This window comes from Trachypithecus francoisi, unplaced genomic scaffold (genome assembly GCF_009764315.1).
Source record: "Trachypithecus francoisi isolate TF-2019V2 unplaced genomic scaffold, Tfra_2.0 Lachesis_group6, whole genome shotgun sequence".
Lineage (NCBI taxonomy): Eukaryota > Metazoa > Chordata > Mammalia > Primates > Cercopithecidae > Trachypithecus > Trachypithecus francoisi.
Window position 1 is genome coordinate 95,753,084 of NW_022681471.1, and position 23,073 is coordinate 95,776,156.

At 36.4% G+C, this 23,073-nt stretch overlaps 1 pseudogene; it reads right to left on the reverse strand.

Moving 5' to 3' along the window:
• LOC117077800 overlaps positions 1-1,666 on the reverse strand; it is a 57,390-nt pseudogene extending 55,724 nt beyond the window's left edge.
• Positions 1,667-23,073: the final 21,407 nt, after the last annotated feature.

Sequence of the window (23,073 nt, forward strand, 5' to 3'; positions counted from 1 at the left end):
CCCAAAATATGCACGCTCCTTGGGGCTAGGGACCTTTTTTGTCCCCAGTACTTACAATAGTGCTTTACACATAGTGGGGACTCAATAACCATTTATTAAATGAATAAAGCAAGCAAGAGGTCTAGGTTCCATTCGTACTTCTACAAGCTATCTAAAATTGGGAGGATCATTTAATCACTTTACATGGAAGTTTATTTACCTAGAGCAAGGGTTGGCAATCTATGGCCCACATACCAAATATAGACAGTCATCTATGTTTGTAAATAGAATTTTATTAGAACACAGCTAATTTACTATTAGATTTACTATCTAATTTTATTAGAACTCAATAATTTACTATTGTATTGTTATGTTGTATTGTATTGTATTGTATTGTATTGTTTTGTATTGTATTGTATTGTATTGTATTGTCTATGGCTGCTTTCATGCTATAATGGCAGAGCTGAGTAGTGCCATGGACACTACATGGCTCACAAAGCTTAAAATCTTTAGAATCTGGCCCTTTAAGGAAAATGTCTGCTGACCTTTGGACTAAAAGGTGCATGATCATAATATCCACTCTGCATTCCCGTCAGCATTTTTGTAAAAAGCAAATGAGAAGATGCATGTGAAAGATATTTGTGAAGTTAAAAGTGCTACTCTTGTAAGGGGTGAACTTTATTAGTTAGGAAGATGATTGTCATGAAACCACTGAAATCAATCAATCCATCAACCAAACAATGACTGTGAAAATAAAGGCACTGAATTATATAATTCAGACTATTTCAAGAGGACTTCAGGGAAGTGTGAAATCAACCCTCTAGTCATAGGCCAGTCTACTCTACCTGAATATCAGCCTAGCACTGGGGTAGCAACTGTCTCAACAAGCAGAGATGAAGAAGCAGACATACCTGGAATCAAATTTCCAATCTACCACTTATCAGCCGGGTGCCTTTGGAATCTTACCAACTCTGCATGTCAGTTCCTCATCTGCAAAATGGGGATAGTAGTAGTACCTATTCCATGGGATTGTTGTGAGATTCAAATGAAATAATCCAATGAAAAGACAACATCTGGCTCATTGTCAACATCATTCATGGTAATTGCTGCCATCATTATCATTGTAGTCAGTTGCCTCTCCCACATTCTGAACTAATTTTCTGGCTACGGAAACAACTTTTCATGCCTTCCCTTTTTATCCTGGAGAGGTCTGCAGGATGCCAAGGTCCTCCTTTTCCTTGGTTTCTACTGCACTCGCCTACTCTCTCCCGGGCTGCACCACCCTCTTCCTAGATGGCCTTGGAATGTTGGTTTCATCCTAGCTTCTCCTCCCCTTACTCCCTACATCAATAGACTGATGATTTTTGCCTCCTGGAACAAATTTCTAGTATCTGCACTCTGCATCCCTTCCTTACAGCCCAAAGTCCTACTTCATAGGCTCCTTAGCTCCTGCGTCGACTCCTGTGACCCCCTTCTGGGTGGGCGCCTGACTCCAGGGGACTCCAGCTTTGGCCCATTCTATATACAACATCAATGTTATTCTCTAAAATAAAATTATACCACTTCTTTACTTTAAAAGCTCTGGTTCCCCATTGTCTGCTTGTTGCATAAGGCCCTTGTAAACCTGCCACCTGCCCACCTCCGGGGTCTCGTCTTCTTCCACCTGTTCCTTGCTGCCCCACCGCATGTCAGCGTTTCACGCACATGCACCTACTTGCTGCTCTCCCAGTCAATCTGCAGACCAGAGTGAGGGAAAAAAATGGTTTTTGGGGTAAATTACTGAGCTTTGGAGCATTGTTTTTTATGCATCACTATCTCAGCAGAAATCTGATTAATATGTGACAGAAATTATAACTGAATAACCAAGTACTGAGCTAAAGCTTCCCCCCCAATATTACATTTATAGCATTATTTCACTCCAAAATAAAATTGCCATTTAAAAAAACTACAAAACACAGAAAGAGGGAAATAATACATGCTGTCTTTGGGAAACATTTGCTCAATGTGTGCCTTAATACACCCACAATTTAAACTCCATTAGCAGGGGCAATTTTCTTTTTTAAAAAATACCACAGTAAAGTGCTGAAGGATAGAAAGTATGACTGAAGAAAAACCAAAGAGGCAAAAAAAAAAAAAAAATTGCAGAGGAAATGGCACTCAGTAAGAACCTTGAGAAGTGGTAACATAAAATAGTGACAATTAAGGTTGATTGCATGATTCTGGATTGGGGAAGGAAGTCAGAAAGAGTCCACTGGAAATCCTGGGAGTGTGTGAATAGGAGGCGCCCCTAGATGGCAGGAAGAGTGAGAAGGGGGCAAAGCTAAGCAGTGCTTTGGATATGGATCTGAGCCAGGTGAGTCACCTAAGAGAGGCTAGAGTTGTGACTGGGTACGAAGGCCCTAGGTCAGGGGAGAACAGTGTTCCTAACTAGAGTTAGCCAGTGAACTAATTCCTTTGGGCATTTATCTGAGAGCTTTAATGGATGTTTGAAGATTATTTTCCCCACATTAGCTATTAAGGAGACTTGACCCTCAATGAGAGGCATCATAGGGTACATTAATTGCTTTGCTAATGGCCTGACCTCTTTGACAGTGTCACATATACAGTTCTTTTCCCTGATTGGTTTTGAAGTACCCCAGCAATAATTGCATATTGTTTCTCTTACATTGTTGCTAGAAAGGAAGGAAAGGAGGGAGGGAGGAAAGAGATAAGAGGTGGAAACAGCAGCTATAATTCATTTTTGGAAACTACTAGAGACCATGTATAAGGCAAGGTTGGTACCCTGGAAATTACCCAGCAAGATAAGGACATCCTGCCTAGTTCCCAGGGCTGTGTGTGTGTATGTGTGTGTGTGTGTGTGTGTGTGTGTGTGTGTACTCTGAATCACTCTGATCTTCAGTCTGAACTAGGGAATTCAAAATGATCCAGGAGCTGGAACCCATATCTAGTTTGTGGCAAAACCTCCTTGAATCCTTGCTGATAAAATCACGGGGGAGGGGATAAAAATCCACCAGCTATCATTAGTCATCGAAGGAAAAGAATTATTTCATCCAGTCTTTCTAGGTAATTAACATTACGAGATCATCTAAGAGCCCACAGTGTGAAATGGGTACTAAGTAACATGCAGAACTGATCCCAGCTCTTTAAGTGCTTTATTTCAACATAGACTTTGATATACAGAAAAGAAACCAAACAGGGTGTCTTTCATTATCTGGATATTTTTAAACTTTCCATCTGGAAATTATTTCTGAGAGTAATAAAATTCCAGTGTTTGCTGAAAACATCTAACTTTGATAATTTCCAAGTTTTCATGGACTTTAAACTGCTTAGTCCTTGGAAACAGGTTTGTATATCTGGTTTGAAAAGCCCTATGTATCCAGAACATGATATACTAAACAAACAAACAAATAAGTAAATAAATCTCCACACGTCAACATGAAGTGCACTGGGTAATTCTGGAAATGGATCTTCTTTGAATCCAATGTCCTAGTCTAGCACACAGAATTCTTATAGGTTCAATTAGTACGGAATAAGCTATAGATCGGAGTAGCCTAATTTAGTAAAAGGATTCCTTATTCCTTGCACTAGAAAAAAAAATTAATGATAAAAATGTAATAAGATGTTTTTTAAAAAATGCTTTAACAGTCCAACAACCTTTAACATAACAGAATAAATAAGAAATGCATTTGGGGCAAATGAATCATTTTCTTCCATGGGCCTTAATTCCCTATATTTAAAATAAGGGGCACGAGCCACAACATTTCTAAGTTCCTTCCTGATGGTAAAAGGCCAACATCTCCAAGTCTGTGTGTGAATACAAATTCACCTCCTGCCTGCATCTGGGGTTCCTCTGAATCTGGCATCCCACCCCTACCACCATCTCAAACCATTTTGCCTTAACTCACACAACTTACCAGGAATCATTCAACTTTACCTGTGCTAATCTTCTCACTGGGACATCCTTGGAAAGGCCAGGCCCCAACCCATTTTTAAGCCTCAACCAGGCTGTGTCCCTCATTTGGAATGTCATCCCTAGATAACCCAAATTCCACTTTTTCTTTAAGGCACAGCTCACTGTCCACCTCTTCTATAAAGATTTCCCTGACTAGATGAGCCCTTGCTCGTTCATATCTCTGAGCTATTGTTTATATGATCTACAATGTGATTCTATACAGTCCAATATGTATTGTGGAAGTTTCACTTAGTTTAAGAGCTTGAGCTATAGAACTCTGTTGCCTACGTTCCAATGTCATCTATACCACTTATTTATTTACTCTAGGACCTTGGGCAGTTTGTTAACCTCAATTAATCTATCTATGCCTCAGTTTCATCACTGATAAACTGAGGATAACAATAATATGTACTCAGAAGTTCTGTGCCATGGAAACATTTCTGGCCAAACCATTTCAAGTAAATCCTTTGAGGATGTTTCAGGAAATATGTTCAGTGTTATGCAACATCAGCATTATACAATTTTTGGTCTATTTAAAAATTTTTATTATTTTAATATAGTCATGTTCATAAAATGGGAAAAATATAAACAAATAATTTATAATCTCACCTCCCAGATAAAATTGTTGTTTTAAAATGTTGCGTTTATTCTTGCAGATATGTTTCCACAAATTGTGGTAGTTTTAAAATATGTCCATAAAGTTTTTGACACTCCTCTCTTCAAAGGGTGGAACCTAATTCCCTTCCCACTGAGAGTGGGTCAGACGTAATGACTGGCTTCTAGCTAACAGAATGTGACAGATGTGATGGTGTGTGATTTCTGAAGCTAGGTCATAAAAAAAAAGTATTGCAGTTTCCGATCTCTTCTTCCCTCCCTCCACCCCTTTCCTCCTGCTCTCTCTCCCACTTTGTCTCATCACTCTCTCTAGGGGAAGCCAATTGCCATATGGGGACATTCAAGCAGCCCAATGGAGTAGCCCATATGTTGGAGAACTGTTGCCTACTGCCAACAGCCATGTGAGTGAGCCATCTTGGAAGCAGATTCTGCAGCCCCAGTCAAGTCTTCAGAGACTTCAGACCTAGCCAAAATTCTGACTCTAACCACACAAGAGACCCTGAGCTGGAACCACTCAGCTAAGCTGTTTCCAAATTCCAGACACACGGAAAGTATGAGATAATACATTGTTGTTTTAAGCCCTACAGTTTTGGGGTAATTTGTTATAACAATAAATAACAAATATATACATTATATATGTGTATATATATATATATAGTGTTTATATGTATATAGGTGTGTGTGTGTATATCTATATACACACACACACTCTGTACATATTTAAATACATTCTTCAGTTTTGATTGATAATAATATACATAAACCTCTTTCCATATGTATTTTCAGTGATATTATTTTAAGAGAGTCAGGAAGTACACACAGCTCCAGCCAGAAAAATAAAACAAAAAACTACATCATATGTCTGCTGGAGTAAAAAATTCCTCTAACGGGATAAAATCTATATCCTACAATTTGAAACGAGGCTTGAAATGAAACCATTGCTACCATTCCCAGAAGGAGATAGCCAATTGTAATTGATATGTTGACGGCCAATGTCTATTCTCTTCCTAGTGATGAGCTTTGCTACAGGAGGAGGGACAGGATAGGAGTGAGATAGACATACAGACAGACAATGGGACATATCCATAGGTAGTTTGAGGTATGGTGCAAAGGAATTAAGTAAGGGAAGTTTTGGACTAAAGATATACAAACCTTGAGGGTTGATTAACTGTCCTAGAAGGAGAAGACAATTCCAGGGGCCATGGGCTGAGCCCTGGGTGTGTTTCCATACATAGATGGAGAGAAGAGAAGAAGAGATCATCAAGGGAGCACAAAAGATGTCAACAAGGATGGGGATACTGGAGCAGATGAGGCTATGAGAGCCAGAGTATGAGGAAAGTAAAGGGAAAATGCGCATGGTTGCAAGTCTCAGAGGCCATTGAAAGAAAAAACAAAAACAAAAACAAGGACCACTGGATTTTACAAGGTCATTTAATCACACCAAGTACCAACTGGGGTCATCAAAAAGGATAAGAACCAAACTAATGCTTATGTCTGGTTTGGTTTGGGGTTTTCTTGGCTTTCTTCTAACCAGCCTCAGTGGGAAACCTCAGGAAGTCACCTCTGCCTCTCTAGGCTGGGTTAGGTGCCACCTTCCTAGGAGTTACCACAGCACCCTGTGTTCTCTTGCCTCATAACATTAATCACAGACTATATATAGTAATCCCATGGTTACCCATTTTTCCACCTCTAGAAATATAAGCTTCTTGAGAGAAGGCAGTATTTTACTTTCAGCTGTATCTCTGGGACGTAGCACACTGCTTGCCACATTACACAAGCTCAGACAATCCTGGATGAATGAATGAGTGAGTACTGTGGAATAGAAGGAAAGAGGGAAGACCTTTGTTGAGAGATATGCCCGTGAAAGAAGGAAAGTAGTGGACCTGTAGTTAGCAGGAACATCAAGGTCAAGTGAAGGGATGACCTTTCAAAGGAGGGCTAGTTTGAACACGGTCCTAAAACTATTTAAGATGAAAACTAAAGATGTATCCAACATGACGTTTTAGACGCAGTATTAAGACAAAATCTGCGTTAGTCTTGGTCCTGGGAAGGCAAAAACAAAAAAACAACTAAACACCTATATCATTTCCGGTCATTTGTGAACAATCAATGATCACATAATGATGCATATTACCCTCATATATAGTAAACATAACATTTGTGAGATGAACAAGACATGTCACCCTGATTAACTGATATTATCAGAATGTTCACATTCAAATTCTAATGGAAACTTAGAGGTAGATATTCTAATGTAACATGGAATAAAAAAAATTTCCTTATGTGCTTTATACATTGAAATTCCTTCAAACCATTGAAGTATGAATGCATATTTATCTTTGCAAAAGTTAAATGCTACTACAATTAATGGTGACGTGAAAGCTGTTAATTTATATTCAAAAACAACTATTAAGAACTTCCAAGAAGTTAAATAAGTAGAGATGTAGACTGACAGTTTATACACACTGAGTATTAGTTGGTAAGTTTAAAAAGAACATTAATTCCTTTCTAAGCCAACTAGTATTCTATAAAAACTTAAATTCAGTAACAATACAAGGGCAAACAATAGAGATTAGACTATATCATACATCTATTTTTTGGGAGATTATTTTCATTATAATCATATGAATATGATTATAATGATATGAATAATCATGATTATTCATATCATTAATAATATGAAACAAGATAACATGGAAGACTGTTTCTGAAAATTTAAGAAAGCATCTTCCCCAAGCAATGCACAGAGCTTCATTTGGGGAGGATTGCTTCAATTAAAGTGCATCACCATGAACCAGTGTTCAAGTCCAAGAGATGAAGAAGAAATATCCTTAACCTTACTTGGTTACTAGGAGAGAAAGAAGGCTCAATAATGTGGTGGCAGCCTTAGCCCCAGCAGAATCCTACTTGACAAAACAAGCCTCAAAAAATCTTGTTTATCCACCAACCTCATTTGAAAGTGAGCATCCATTTGGTATCACACTTGTACAGTACAGTGACCACACAAACAATCCAGCAGATGATAGTACCTGAGAAAATATTGTCCGTGGTTTATAATGTCAATCTCATGAAAGGTGACTACTAGATTTTTAATAATAAATATTTTGATACATTTTCAGATGCATCCTTATGATCTAGAAGGTCATTTTATGAGGGTTATTTTCCACTTTGGCCTCGGCTTTGACCAAATATGAATTTTTACACTGGCCTTTTAGCATTTGGCCAAAATGTGTATTTGGCATAGTGTAATAAAGACCATGGGATTTGATGGGTAATAGATAATACTTGCAATATTTAAAAGAGACCTGTGCTTCCAAATTTGAAAGGGGAGGACTCTTGAGAGGGTTTGATTCTCCCAGAGGACAGCTGGGGTTGATGGGAGGATGGACCCACCTTCTTTACCCTAACTAAGAAAATAGGATAAGTGAGGTGAGGTCTCCCTTTCAGATAACTTGGGGTGGGGCATGGGGTGGGTGCATTATGATATGGAGGCACATTTTGTATCCTCAACATGCCAAGCAGGTGCCGAGAAGAGGCATAAAAGAGAACTCTGGCACTGTAGTAAAAAACCCCTGTCTTAGCTGGGGATCCAGACATCTAGGCCTTCATCATCCCAGATTTCATTTGAGAGCAAATGCCCATCAGCATGAGATTGGGGATGTCTGGGTATCTGCTGACAGATGCAGGCATTATTAAACATAGTAGTGGAGGTGCTGTGAGGCTGCAGGGATCAGAATCCCGGGGGTCACCAAGTTACCAGATTGAACTGGCACTGAGCACGCGGGGCCCGCCCTCACTGTCACTTGGCAGACTGTCTGTCTAGCTCAGTGTGGGGCTCAGCTGTTCAGACCCCTAATTACTTACCAGCTGCTTAATCCTTCCTATTGTTCACAGAGAGATTTGAAAGAGAATACAATTCACCTTCCAGTTGCATGGCAAGTCTAAATTGTTCCCCACAATTCTTAAATGTATCTGGGCACTAATTGAGTACCTAACAGGAAACAATTGGCATCCAAAAGAGTCCCTGGAATTTCCATAGAGCAAGATGGTTAGGAGTATGAAATATAGATCTAGCAGTTTGAAGTACCGATTCTTTCAGCTCCTTGACCTTAGGCAAGTTATTAAATCTTCTTGAGTCCTACTTTTCCTCATCTGTAAAATGAGATTAAAACTCTGACAGGACCAATGAGTTCAAAATACCCACTTTTTTCAGCTTTCAAGTCTCCTCAACCTCCTGGCTATTCATCTGGCCTCACCAATTTTATTAAGGTCTATGAATTGTTATCCTGATAGAAAAGATTTCAAGTTGAGGAAGGAGGTCAATTTGGACATAAGCTCTGTTCATCCTGGATTCAGTGTTCAAGAAGACTGCTGGTTCCTGTCACCAGGGCAGGCTACGGAACTAACAGGAAAAACTACCTCCAAAAAGAAAGCAAAGGCCAACCAGTTGAACCTAAGTCTAAAGAGCCAGTGGACTTACAGAATCACCAACAATTTGATCATAAATATTTTAGTTGCATTTTACTGTATTCAGTGATGGAAAGTGTGCATTATCATAGCATTTACAAATTTGGAGATTTGTGAGGGTTTAGGGAAGTATCTCTTTCAAATATCAAAGGCTTAATGTGTTATCTTATAGATCCTTTTTATTCTTTTAAACAATATTTAAGATGGTTCCCAAACTCTGGGGTATCAGGATACATATATAATCTTCTAAAGCCAACTAAAATCCAGAGCAAATAATGAGTTATTTGCTTAGGCTTTCTGGGCAGGGGGGTGTTTCCATTAGGTTGTATTAGAAGAGCATTTACCTGAGCAGGGGAATTTATTTATGTATTCAATAAATATTTAGTTAGGACTTCCTGTCAGTACAAGTACTAAATAAATAGTGTACTTAGGCAGAGGGGGTCACAAAGGCAGCAAGATGTGAGCCCTGCTTTCAGGTTATTTGTACTTAGTTTGACTGAAAATGAAAATAATAATTTTTATCTCTATGACATCTTACAATTATCAGAGTTTTAACACCAATTTTCATTTCATACTCAAAGATTCCTGTAAGCATTAACTCCATTTTATTTTTATTTTCTATTTTTACGAGACTGAGTCTCACTCTGTCGCCCAGGCTTGAGTGCAGTGGCACGATCTCAGTTCACTGCAACCTCTGCCTCCTGGGTTCAAGCAATTCTCATGCCTCAGCCTTCTGAGTAGCTGGGACTACAGTCGTTCACCACCACTCCTGGCTAATTTTTGTATTTTTTTAGTAGAGATGGGGTTTCACCATGTTAGCCAGGCTGGTCTTGAACTCCCAACCTCAAGTGATCCGCCTGCCTTGGCCTCCTAAAGTGCTGGGATTACAGGCATGAGTCACCATGCCCGGTCTATTAACTCCATTTTAAAGACGAGGAAATTGAGTTTCCAAGGAGTGAAGATATTCTTTGAAGGGCATGAAGTTAGTACATAATCACAATTCAAACCCAGATTTCTTGACGCTAGATCTAATGTTCTCATTCACCATGGCTGCGTCTTGAAAAAGAGACTCTACGCCTTTGCTAAGTCAAGGTGGGAGGAAAGGAGTAGAACATTTTTTTTTATTGATTTTCCTATGAGGCCCTATAGTCCATTTGGTCTTGGCAAAAACACCATGGAGAGTGCATGGAAAATATAGACTTGTTTCCCACCTTCCAAGGGCTTTCAAATTAAGTTGATGTTAAGAAGCACGTGGGGGAAGAAACACAGTGAGATTCTCCTTGTCCTTATGGAGTTTGCACTGTCTGTCTGGTTCAGCAACATGGGTTTCAGTAACAACCACAGGGTCTGGGACATAGTAGGTCTAGGTACTCAATAAAAATATGTTGCATAACCACTATGGAAAACAGTATGGAGATTCCTTAAAGAACCAAAAGAACTACCATTTGATCCAGCAATCCCACTACTGGGTATCTACCTAAAGGAAAAGAAATCATTATATATAAAAGACACATACAAGTGCATGCTTATAGCAGCACAATTTGCAGTTGCAAAAATAGGGAACCAACATAAGTGTCCATCAACCAACAAATGGATAAAGAAAATGTGGTATATATACACCATGGAATACTATTCAGCCATAAAAAGGAATGAAATAACGTCTTTTGCAGCAACTTGGGTGGAGCTGAAGGACATTATTGTAAGTGAAGTAACTCAGGAATGGAAAACCAGAAATCATATGTTCTCACTTATAAGTGGGAGCTAAGCTATGAGGATGCAAAGGCATAAGACTAATATAATGGACTCTGGGGACTTGAGGGGAAGGGTGGAAAGGAAGTTAGGAATAAAAGACTACATATTGGATACAGGGTACACTGCTCGGGTGATAGGTGCACCAAAATCCCAGAAATCACCACTAAAGAACTCATCCATATAACGGAAAGCCACCTGTACCCCAATAAAACTATTGAAATAAAAAATGAAATTAAAAAATATGTTACATAAATAGAAGACAAATGAATGGGAGCAAATAGATAACCACAAAATGCACTTTAGTATATACTGTAACTTCAAATGTGATAAAGAAGGAATCACAAAGCAATAGGAGTTAGATGTTCTATTTAATGCATAGGGTTTGGAAAATTATGTATTTGGAGAAATGAATGTTAGATCTCTATCTCATAATATAATCTCGTAATGTTAAGTAAATTCCAGAAAAATCAGAGTCAAATGTTAAAAACAAACCATTTTTTTTTCAAAAGGCAGAAACTATAAGTGACAACTTCATTGATTTCTGACTGATAAGGGATTTCTAAGTATAAAATAATGTAAGAAATTATAACCTAAATAGGTAAAAATGTGACTACATAAAAAGAAGACTTAATTCTCGGCTTAAAGCATTAGAACGTTTATATATCCAAGGACATCATGAATGTTATATAATGAACCAGGAGAATATTAAAAATAAATAAGAAAAGCAAATATTAGTCCCTTAAGATATTTAAAAATACATAAAAGAGCATGCAAAAAAATCATTTAAGACATAAAACGCTAATAACCCAACAAGAAAAACATAAACACATTAGGAATAATGATCGAAGGGCATAAAAAACTACTTCATAGAATAAAAATTTTTTAAAAATCCAGAAAAATTCAACTTCCCTGTTAATCAAAGAAAAATAAAAGAACAATGATTTGTTTACCCATTACATTTGTAAAAATTAAAATTATAATGCTCAGGACTGCCAAAGGCATGATGAAATAGGCTTCTCATAAACTGATGGTAGAAATTAAAATGATATAAGCTTTCTAGAAGGCAATTTGGCCATGGTTATCGAAATATTTTTGATGTATACAAAACTTTGAATCAGTGATTCTGCTTCTATAAAATTATCCTAAAATAATCAAAGATGCAAAAAGATGTATATACCACAAAGCTCACCATGGCCTTCTTGATAATAGTAAGTGTAAACAAAATAAATGCTCAACACTAGAGAACTGCTAGGCAAATTATTCATAAGATAGAATGTTATGCAGTCATTAAAAATCAAGTTTTACAGCAGCATGATTTATAATCCTTTGGGTATATCCCCAGTAATGGGATGGCTGGGTCAAATAGTATTTCTAGTTCTAGATCCTTCAGGAATCGCCACACTGTTTTCCACAATGGTTGAACTAGTTTACAGTCCCACCAACAGTGTAAAAGTGTTTCTATTTCTCCACATCCTCTCCAGCACCTGTTGTTTCCTGACTTTTTAATGATCACCATTCTAACTGGTGTGAGATGGTATCTCATTGTGGTTTTGATTTGCATTTCTCTGATGGCGAGTGATGATGAGCATTTTTTCATGTGTCTGTTGGCTGCATGAATGTCTTCTTTTGAGAAGTGTCTGTTCATATCTTTTGCCCACTTTTATAAAGACACATGCACACGTATGTTTATTGTGGCACTATTCACAATAGCAAAGACTTGAAATCAACCCAAATGTCCGTCAGTGACAGACTGGATTAAGAAAATGTGGCACATATACACCATGGAATACTATGCAGCCATAAAAAAGGATGAGTTCGTGTCCTTTGTAGGACATGGATGCAGCTGGAAACCATCATTCTCAGCAAACTATCGCAAGAACAGAAAACCAAACACCACATGTTCTCACTCATAGGTGGGAATTGAATAATGAGATCACTTGGACACAGGAAGGGGAACATCACACACCGGGGCCTATTGTGGGGAGGGGGGAGGGGGGAGGGGGAGGGATAGCATTAGGAGATATACCTAATGTAAATGATGAGTTAATGGGTGCAGCACACCAACATGGCACATGTATACATATGTAACAAACCTGCACGTTGTGAACATGTACCCTAGAACTTAAAGTATAATAAAAAAATAAAATAAATAAATAAATAAAACTCATGAAGGACAGTGGAGAGAAAATGGAGAATCAAACTCAAGAATCTATTCCAGCGTCTCCCAAAAATTCTCACTAAAGTTACAGTGGAGTCAGATCAACTCAGCTCTAACTCCTAATAGCACTATGATTCTGCACAAGCCACTGGGTCACTCCACCTTTTTGAGCCTAATGTTCTCATGAGCCCAATGAGAACAGTTACTTCTTTTTTCAGTTGAGGTAAAGACAAAATATGAGTTCTATAGAGTCTGGTACATTGTAGATGTTCAATAAACAGTAACTATTGTAATTAGCACTGCAAAAAAAATCAAGTTTTAGATGAATATTTACTGAAATATGAAATATCTGACATGCCCATAAAAGGTTTTTAAAAAGCAAACTACAAAAGAATATTATAAAATGATGCTATTATATTGAGAGAGAAGAAAGGAAAGAAAGAGAAAGAAGAGAGGAGAAAAGGAGGGAAGGAGAGAGGAAAAGAGGAGGGAAAAAATGGAATGGCAAGCTCTGTTGAAATTTTGTTTTATATCTTAGGAACACAGGGATTTATTATTTGTTGTTTTGTTTTTGCTTTCCTATGTTTTAACAAATTTTCCACATTTTTGTAATTGAAAAATTATTTGAGTCTGAAAAGACTACCCAGAAATCTCTGGGCAATAGGATTACAAATATTTTTCATTTTCTTCTTCTCATACAAGAATATTTACAGCATACAAAACTACTTCTTGTATTTTTCAATATTTTTATAGAAAGTCTTACCCGTGGAAGACATCTGATTTACCCAGAGTTACCGATGGCCTGTCCTTAGGGGTCTGTAGCAATTTCAGTCCTTCCCTCCTCAGAAGAAAGAATTCAACTGAGGGGCAGAAAGCAGAAAAAGAGAGACAAGTTCCAGAGCAGGAATAGAAGTTTATTTTAAAAGGCCTTAGAACAGGAAAAAAAGTCAGGCGCGCTTGGAAGAGACCCAAGTGTGCATGTGAAAGGTTAAAGAGAGGTCAAGCGCCCCATTTACCTGTGATCCTGTGACTTTCATAAGCTCGCCTCTTTACCATGATTCTCCCTTACAGTGGGCTGCCTGCATGCACAGAGCCCTCCTTACCCTTGAGAAGTGAGCTCATGCAATATGTTTAGGGAGTTATAGGCACGCCCACCCGAGGCTTTCTTCCTTTTTCCGGTGGAATGTACCTGGAAGATAATACTTCACCATTTTTGTCTCTTAATATGCATACCCAAGAAGCTCTTTCTCCCTGGCATCTGAATTCAGTTAACAGTTTTAATTCATATTAACAGGTGTGGACCATCAGTCTCTCCCTGGCTGCCGAACTAGCATTTTAAGAGAGGCAATGCAATAATTGCCGAATCATCACCTGACATTTCTAGTGGGTGGGGGGAGAGCCCTCTCCTGTCCCACTCACGCCTAACTACCTGTAACAAAAGCATGAATTATTTATATTGAAAGAAAATAGTGCTTTTTTTTTTTTTTTTACACAAAAAGATATGGGTATTTTTTTATATGTGACATTTTCAACATGAACCGCATAGTATTTGCATAATACTATGAAATATATTTTTAATAATGAAGATCTGGTCTGAATAATCTAAAATAGATGAAGTGTTCAAAATGGATACAAATTTGACAGTGAATCCCAGGTATCAAATATCCTCTCAGTTCTTCCCACAAGGAAACTGTGACAGAAATGAAGACTCATTCCCCTTATTTTCTTCTCAGCTTCTATGGCAGCCTGTGGGATGGGAAGGTTTAACTGCAAGCATGTCCTTGTGCTAAGAATTTGAGGGAGCAAGGAACAATAGCTGGGGCGTGGCTGGGTGGAGAGGTCTTAAGAACAGTATTCACGAGTCGGAACACATTTTTTCAGGATCTTACAAATTAAAAACGTTTCTGTAAATAATCTGTTTATTTCACCTTTGCAATTTAAATAATATTGAACAATTTTTCAATAAATAATACTAGAAAATCACAATGGTTGACATTTGTTGATGCTTGCTCTATGCCAAGCACTGTATTAAATCATGGCCATACATTATTTCTTTTAATCTGAACAGCAGCCCTATGAGGCAGGAACTTTTTGAATCTTTACTTGACAGACTACAAAAGGCAAGGCCTAGAGAGATTGGGTAACTTGTCCAAGTTCCTAGTAAGTAGAGCCAAATTTAAGACCAGGTTTATCTGAATTTCAGCTCCAAGTATTTAATTATACACTGCCTAACATATCTGCCAAAGCTAAACAATACCCAACAAAAAATACATTCATATGGTCACCGAAAAACACGTGCTAACTAGAAGGTTAAATAGCAGCACTATTCTTAAAAGTCAAAAACTAGAAACCACCCTAATGCACATCAGCAATTGAACAGATAAATTCTGGTATATTTCCACAGTGGAATGCTATACAGCAATGTAAATGAATTATCTACAACTACATGCAACACATGGATGAATATCACAAACATAATGTTGAGCAAAAGAAGTCAGACCCAATGGATGCTAAAATTCTATTTGTTTAAAACATGCAATAAATAGAACGAACCTATGATTTCAAAATCATGATAGTGGTTACTCTTTGATGTTGAGGATGTGGCAGGTGAAGCCTGGAAGGGTTTCTGGGTGCTGGTAATGTTCTGTTTCTTGATCTGGGTCCTGATTACACTGATTACAAGAGTGTGTTCACCTTTTAAGAATACATGAGTTTTATGCCTGCAATAGGTGTACTTTTCTGTATGACTCGTAAGTCCAGAGGGAAGAATGTAGTTGGTGACAGACATGTGGTTTAGTTTCTACTATGGGGAAACCTAAAACAAGTACACTCTACATACAGGAAAGTACTACAAAGTGATAAAAGAGGATCATGGAAATACTGATCTGATAATGATCAGCTTTCTAAAACACAAACAATTAGCCCTGGTGAGTGACAAATAATATGCCACAACAAGCTCACTTAGTTACCTTTCCATCATAATTCAGAACCAGAGTGTGTCTGTTTGGACAGCAGGAAAGTGTTTGCTTTAATATCACCACCTGCAGAATGAAATTCAACCAATTAAGTTAGGAAATTGCCATTTACAGATATTATTGTTTGTCTGGTTTATAACTTCACAGATCTGCAGCCATTGAGGACAAGTCCCAAAACTGCCATAGGGTGTGGTGTCGGAGTGGGTCTATTTTAACTTAACGATCTGGAAGAGGAAATAACCAGCATGGTAATGGCATTGTGAACGATGCTAAATTGAGAGAGTTGCAAATGCTAATAAAGGCAGAGGAACAAGATGGGAGACTTTGCTGATAAAATCTGGACTTTGTGAATAATACCAGCACATTGAATTCCCATGCTCTGCGCTAGCAATAAATTCCAGAGCAACTCCTTTGTGTTAAAAAATAAAGGTCTCATATCTAAAAAAAAATTGAATATTCTATTTTGGCATTGCAATTTTAAATAAACTTTCTTTTAATTTTAAAATAGTTTCAGACTTACAGAAAAGTTAAGATAGTACAGAGTTCCAAAACATCCCACACCCAGTTTCCCCTATTGTTAACATCATACCTTAGTATAGTGCATTTGTAACAATTAATGAACCGATATTAATACATTGCTTTCTTTTAATTTTTGTTTTTTAAATATAAATTGACAAATTTTAGTTATATCTATTTATAGGGTACAAAATGATGTTCTGATTTATGAATACAATGTGGAATAATAAAATCAAGCTAATTAACCTATCCATCACCTCAAATACATAACATTTTTTGTGTTGAGAACATTTAAAATTAGTCTCTTAGCAATTTTTAAATGTTCAATATTATTTTTACTACACTCACCACACTGTGCAATATATCTCAAAGAAAAAAAAAACTTATTCCTCCTGCCTAATTGACACTTTGTATCATTTGACCATCATTTCACCATTCCCCCTAACCCCCAGCTTCTGGTGACCACCATTTTACTCTCTGCTGCTTTGAGTTTGATTGTTTTGGTGTCCACATATAAGTGAGAATTCTTGAGGGGGAGTATCTACATAAATTATCTGGAATTGTTCTACATGGGATTTTTGTATATTCTTCCCCATTTATTTATTCAATCATTTATTATGTCAGTATGAACTCATGGATATTTATTTTATACTTTGGCTTATAATCCAATACTGCTTTATTTATTTCGATCCTCAAATAATTCCACTTTCAGCCATTGGGAGCTCTTTCAGTTGACTCCTGTGTCTTTCTGACATACTTCCACCACTGTGGATTTTCTTTTCTTTCTTTTTTTTTTTTTTTGTGAGTACTTTCTTATTTTCTAGCAGTACAAAATGTTCCAGGATCATCTGCATATTTCCTGCCCCAGTCCTAGAATCAGCCATTTCTCCCAGGAACCCCGGTTTATTTTATCGAAAAATGGTATTAGAAACCAAGATCTGTGCACTATGTGTGACCACTGTTACTGGAGTGTTTTTGGTTCTAGCTTTTCTTTGACAGCACAAGGAAATACATTGGTGTATATAAATGCTGTATATACACATATCTGTAAACATTTCTATATGTATCTATCTGTATCTATATTAAACTAATCATGAGTTCATACTAATATCTTTAATTCCAATCCATTACCACATGAATTATTCTACACTTTTCTCCTTATCTGTAACCTTTCTGCTCCAACAATGAGAAAACTAGCTCCCACCATCTGCCGTCCATTTCCTTATTGTGTAATCGTAGTATCCAGGTATAGCATTTTAAGAATTGTTAACCCATATCCCAATGGGAAACAACTTTATTATTTAGAGTAGTGCTTATGTACAGTTCCTTTTATCTTTAGTCTTACAGACTCTACCTATTACCTTGTACTTTTCCCCTACCCCCCTTCAATTATGTTGTTTAATGCATGTGTAACACAGATTTTTAAAAATCACATTCTGCATTCCATTATGAGATCCACTGATCTCCTAAATGGTTTTTAATTTGCATACATTAAAGTCCACTCTTGGGGCTCTAGTTCTATGGGTTTTGACAAATATACAGTATTGTGCATCCACCATGACAGTCTCATTTAGAATAGCTTCACTGCCTTAAAAAATATCCCCTGTGATTCTCGCATTCAACCTTCTCCCACCTGCACTGAACCTCTAGCAATCACTGACCTGTGTCTAGAGTATTGCCTTTTTCAGAATGTCATATAAAGGGAATCACACCAAATGTAGCTTTGAAAACTAGCTTCTTTCGCTAGGCAAAATGCATTTACAATACATCTTTGTATTTGCATAGCTTGATAACTCATTCCTTTTCATCACTCAATAGTATACATTATATGACGTAGAACAGTTTGCTTATTCATTTGCCTATTGAAGGACATTTTTGTTGCTTCTAGTTTTTGGTGATTATTCATAAATAAATCTGCTATAAACATTTTTTAATTTTCAATTTTTTATTTTCCATTTTTGTGGGTACATAAGTTTGTATGTTTATGGGGTACATGAGATGTTTTGATACAGGCATTCAACGTGTAATAATCACATTATGAAGAATATCCATTCCTTCAAGCATTTATTCTTTGCTTATAAACAATCCAATTACACACTTTTAGTTATCTTAAATATAAAAGTAAGTTATTATTGACTATAGTCACCCTGTTGTACAATCAATACTAAGTATTATTTATTCTTATTATTTTTGTACCCATTAACCATCCCCATCTTACCCAAGTCCCCCATTACCTTTCCCACAAATCAATGAGAACATGCTATGTTTTATTGAATTCCATTTACTAGTATTTGTTGAGGATTTTTTGCATCAATATTCTTCAGAGAGATATTGGCCTGTAGAGTTTTTTTTTTTTTTTTTTTTTTTTGATATGTCTGTGTTTGTTTTGGTATCAAGGTAACACTAGCCTCATGGAATGAGGTTGGAAGTATTCCCTCCTCCTCTATTTTTCAGAATAGGTGGAGTAGGATTGGTATTAGTTCTTTAAGGGTTTGATAGAATTAACCAGTGAAGCACTGGGTCCCAGGCTTTTCTTGACTGGGAGAATTATTATTATGGTCTCTATCTCATTACTTGTTACTGGTCTATTCAGGTTTTGCATTTCTCCATGGTTCAATCTTGGTAGGTTGTGTATGTCTAGGGATTTGTTCATTTCTTCTAGATTTTCCAATTTATTGGTATATAGTTGCTCATAGTAGCCACTAATAATCCTTTGAATTTCTGCAGTATCCATTGGAATGTCTGCTTTTTCATTTCTGATTTTATTTATTTGGATCTCTTTTATTTTCTTAGTTTGGCTAAAGGTTTGTCAATTTTGTTTAACCTTTCAAAAAATAAACTTTTTGTTTCATTGATCTTTTATATTGCTTTCTTCATTTTAATTTCATTTATTTCTGCTCTGATCTTTATGATTTATTTTCTTCTACTAATTTTGAGTCTGGTTCTTTTCTAGTTCTTCAAGATGCATCATTAGATTGTTTATTTGAAGTTTTTCCTCTTTTTGATATAGGCACTTATAGCTATCAACTTCCCTCTTGAGTATGCTTTTGCTGTATCACATAGGCTTTGGTATGTTGTATTTCCATTATTATTTGTTTAAATAAATTTTTTAATTTTCTTATTAATTTCTTCATTGATCCACTCATCATTCAGAAGCATATTGTCTTAATTTTCATGTATTATATAGTTTCAAAAATTTCTCTTGTTATTAATTTCCTGTTTTTTTCCATTGTGTTCAGAGAAGATGCTTGATATTAATTCATTTTTTGAATGTTTTAAGACTTTTTGTGACATAACATTTGGTCTATCCCTGAGAATGATCCATTTGCTGAGGAAAAGAATGTATTCTGTATCCATTGGATAACATGTTCTGTATCTATTAGATTCATTTGGTCTATAGTGCAGATTAAGTCCAATGTTTCTTTGTTGATTTTCTGTCCGAAAGATCTGTCCAGTGCTGAAAGTGGGGTGTTGAAGTCTCCAGCTATTATTGTATTGGGGCCTATCCCTCTCCCTAATAATATTTCTTTATATATCTGGATATGCCCCTGTTGGGTGCACATATATTTAAAATTCTTATATCCTCTTGCTGAATTTTATCATTATGTAGTGACATTCTTTGTCTCTTCTTATAGTTTTTGTCTTGAAATATATTTTGTCTGATGTAAGTATAGTGATTTCTGCTCTTTTTTGGTTTATGTTGGCATGGAATATCTTTTTCCATCCATTTATTTTCAGCCTATGTGTGTCTTTATATGTGAAGTATGTTTCTTGTAGGCATCAGATCAGTAGGTCTTGATTTTTCATTCAGTCAGTTTATGTCTTTTGATTGGAGAGTTTAGTCCATTTACATTCAATGTTATTATTGATAAGTAAGGACTTACTCTTGCCATTTTGTTATTTGTTTCTGGTTGCTTTGTAGTCTTCTCTTCTTCTTTCTTTCTTTCCTTCTTGTCTTCCTCTAAAGAAGGTGATTTTCTCTGGTGATATGATTTAGTCTCTTTTAGTTTTTGTATATCAGTTGTATGTTTTTTGGTGTGAGGTTACCATGAGGCTTGCAAATTCAATATTATAACCCCTTATTTTAAGCTGATAACAACGTAACACTGTTTGCATAAACATAAAAGCAAAAGAAAACTAATAAAAACGCTATGCCTTAACTTCATCCCCCACTTTTTAAATTTTGTTGTTTCTATTATATTTGATTATACTATGTTTTGGAAAGTTGTTGTAGTTGTTAATTTTGATTGGTTCATTGTTTAGTCTTTTGACTTAGGGTAAGAGTAGTTTACACACCACAGTTACAGTGTTATAATATTCTGTGTTTTTCTGTGTACTTACTATTACCAGTGAGTTTTGTACTTCAGGTGATTACATGTTGCTCATTAATGTCTTTTTCTTTCTGATTGAAATACTCCCTTCAGCATTTTTTGTAGGACCAGTCTGGTGTTGATAAAATCCCACAGCTTTTGTTTGTCTGACTTTTGGTTCTCATGAAGGTGTTTTATGAGTGTAGATAGTTGTTAAATTGGTGTCCTCGTGTGGGGAATGATTCGTAGAGCCTTCTATTCCACCATCTTGCTCCACCTCCAATCATCTGCTACAAACATTTATGTGCAGGCTTTTACATGGACATAAATTTTCAACTCCTTGGGTAAATACCTAGAAGTCCAATTGCTAGATTGTAGGGTAAGACTATGTTTACCTTTGTCAGAGACAGCCAAAGTGTTTTTCAAAATGGCTGTACCTTTTTGTATCCCCACTAGCAATAAGTGACAGGGGTTCTTTTGTTCTTCATCCTTGCCACCAATCAGTATTGTTAGATTGTAGGTGTTAGCCTTTATAGTACTTGCATAGTAGTATCATATTGCTGTTTTAATTTGCATTTTTTAAATTTGCTTGAAAAACGATGGCAAACGTCTTTTCAGAGGCTTCTGTGCCATCTGTATACCTTCTTTGGTAGGCAATCTGTTCAGATCTTTTGCCTATTTTTAAATTGAATTGTTTGTTTTCTTATTGTTGAGTTTTTAAAGTTCTTTGTATATTTTACACATAAGTTCTTCATTAAATATGCATTTTGCAGATATTTCCTCTCAGTATGTGCCTTGACTTTTTATTCTTTTAGCAGTATCTTTTTCAGAACAGAAAAATGTTTAGTTTTAATAAAGGTTTCCCGTACATTGCATTTTTTATTTCTTTCCTCTTTTTATTCTTCTCTGGTGTTAATTGAGCATTTTATGTAATTCCATTTTATCTTTTTTCTTAGCATATCAATTACAGTTCTCTAAAAAAATTTTGTAGTGATTACCTAGAGTTTCCAATATATATTTTAAACTGGTCTAATTTCACCATCAAATAATACTATACTGCTTTAAGCACAGTACAGATGCTTTATGACAGAGTATCCCAAAATCATCCCACTCATTCTTTGTAACATTGCTATTATTAATTTTATTTCAGATTTCAATTCACTTATCCACATGCCCAATACATTCTTACTATTATTACTTTAAACAAATAGTAATCTTTTATAGCAATTAAAAATTTAAAAATCAAAGTACTTCATCCATACCTTTATTTATTCCTTCTGCAGTGCTCTATCTTTATGTAGATCCAAATTTCTGGCCTATATAGTTTTCTTCTGTCTAAAGAACTTCTATTAACATTTCTTGTAGGGTGAGTTTGCTGGCAGTGAATTCTCTTAGTTTTGTTAAGAAAGTTTCTACTTCTTCACATTTGAAAGATAATTTTTTATATATAGAATTCTAGATTGGTGAGCTTTTTTCTTTCAACACTAAATATTTTACTCCACTCTCTTCTTGCAACATAGCTTCTGATGAAAAAGTCACTGTAATTCTTTTTTTATTTTTTATTTGAATAGTTTTGCTTACATGGATTACTTCTTTAGTGGTAATTTCTGAGACTTTAGTGCACTCATCACCCAAGCAGTGTACACTGTACCCAATGTGCGGACTTTTATCCCTCACTCCCCCTCCCACACTACTCCTTATGTCTCCAAAGGTCATTATATCATTCTTATGTCTTTGTGTCTTCATAGCTTAGCTCCCACTTATAAGTGAGAGCATATGATGTTTGGTTTTCCATTCCTAAGTGACTTCACTTAGAATAGTGCTTTCCAACTCCATCCAGGTTGCTGCGAATGCCATTATTTTGTTCTGTTTTATGACTAGGTAGTATACCATGGTATATATATACCACATATTCTTTATCCAATCATTGATTGATGGTTATTTAGGCTGGTTCCATATTTTTGCAATTGCAAATTGTGCTGCGATAAACTTTCTTATCCTTGTTCCTCTATAGGTAAGATGTTTTCTCTTCCCTTCACCTCCCAATCCCTGTGTCCCCCGATACACACACCTATTTTACTTCTTTCAAGATTTTCTCTCTGTCTTTGGTTTTCTGTAGTTTCAGTATGATATGCCAAGGTGTGAGGACTTCATGGTGGGCTGTGGGGGCAGAGGTTTTTCCTGCTGGTATTCTCTGAGCTTCCTTGATCTGTGGTTTGGTGTCTGTCATTAATTTTGGAAAGTTCTTAGCCATTATTACTTCAAATTGTTCTTTTGCTTCATTGTCTCTCTCCTCTCCTGGTATGTGTGTATTAAATGTTCTTTTCTCTTTTTTTCACCCATTCTTTA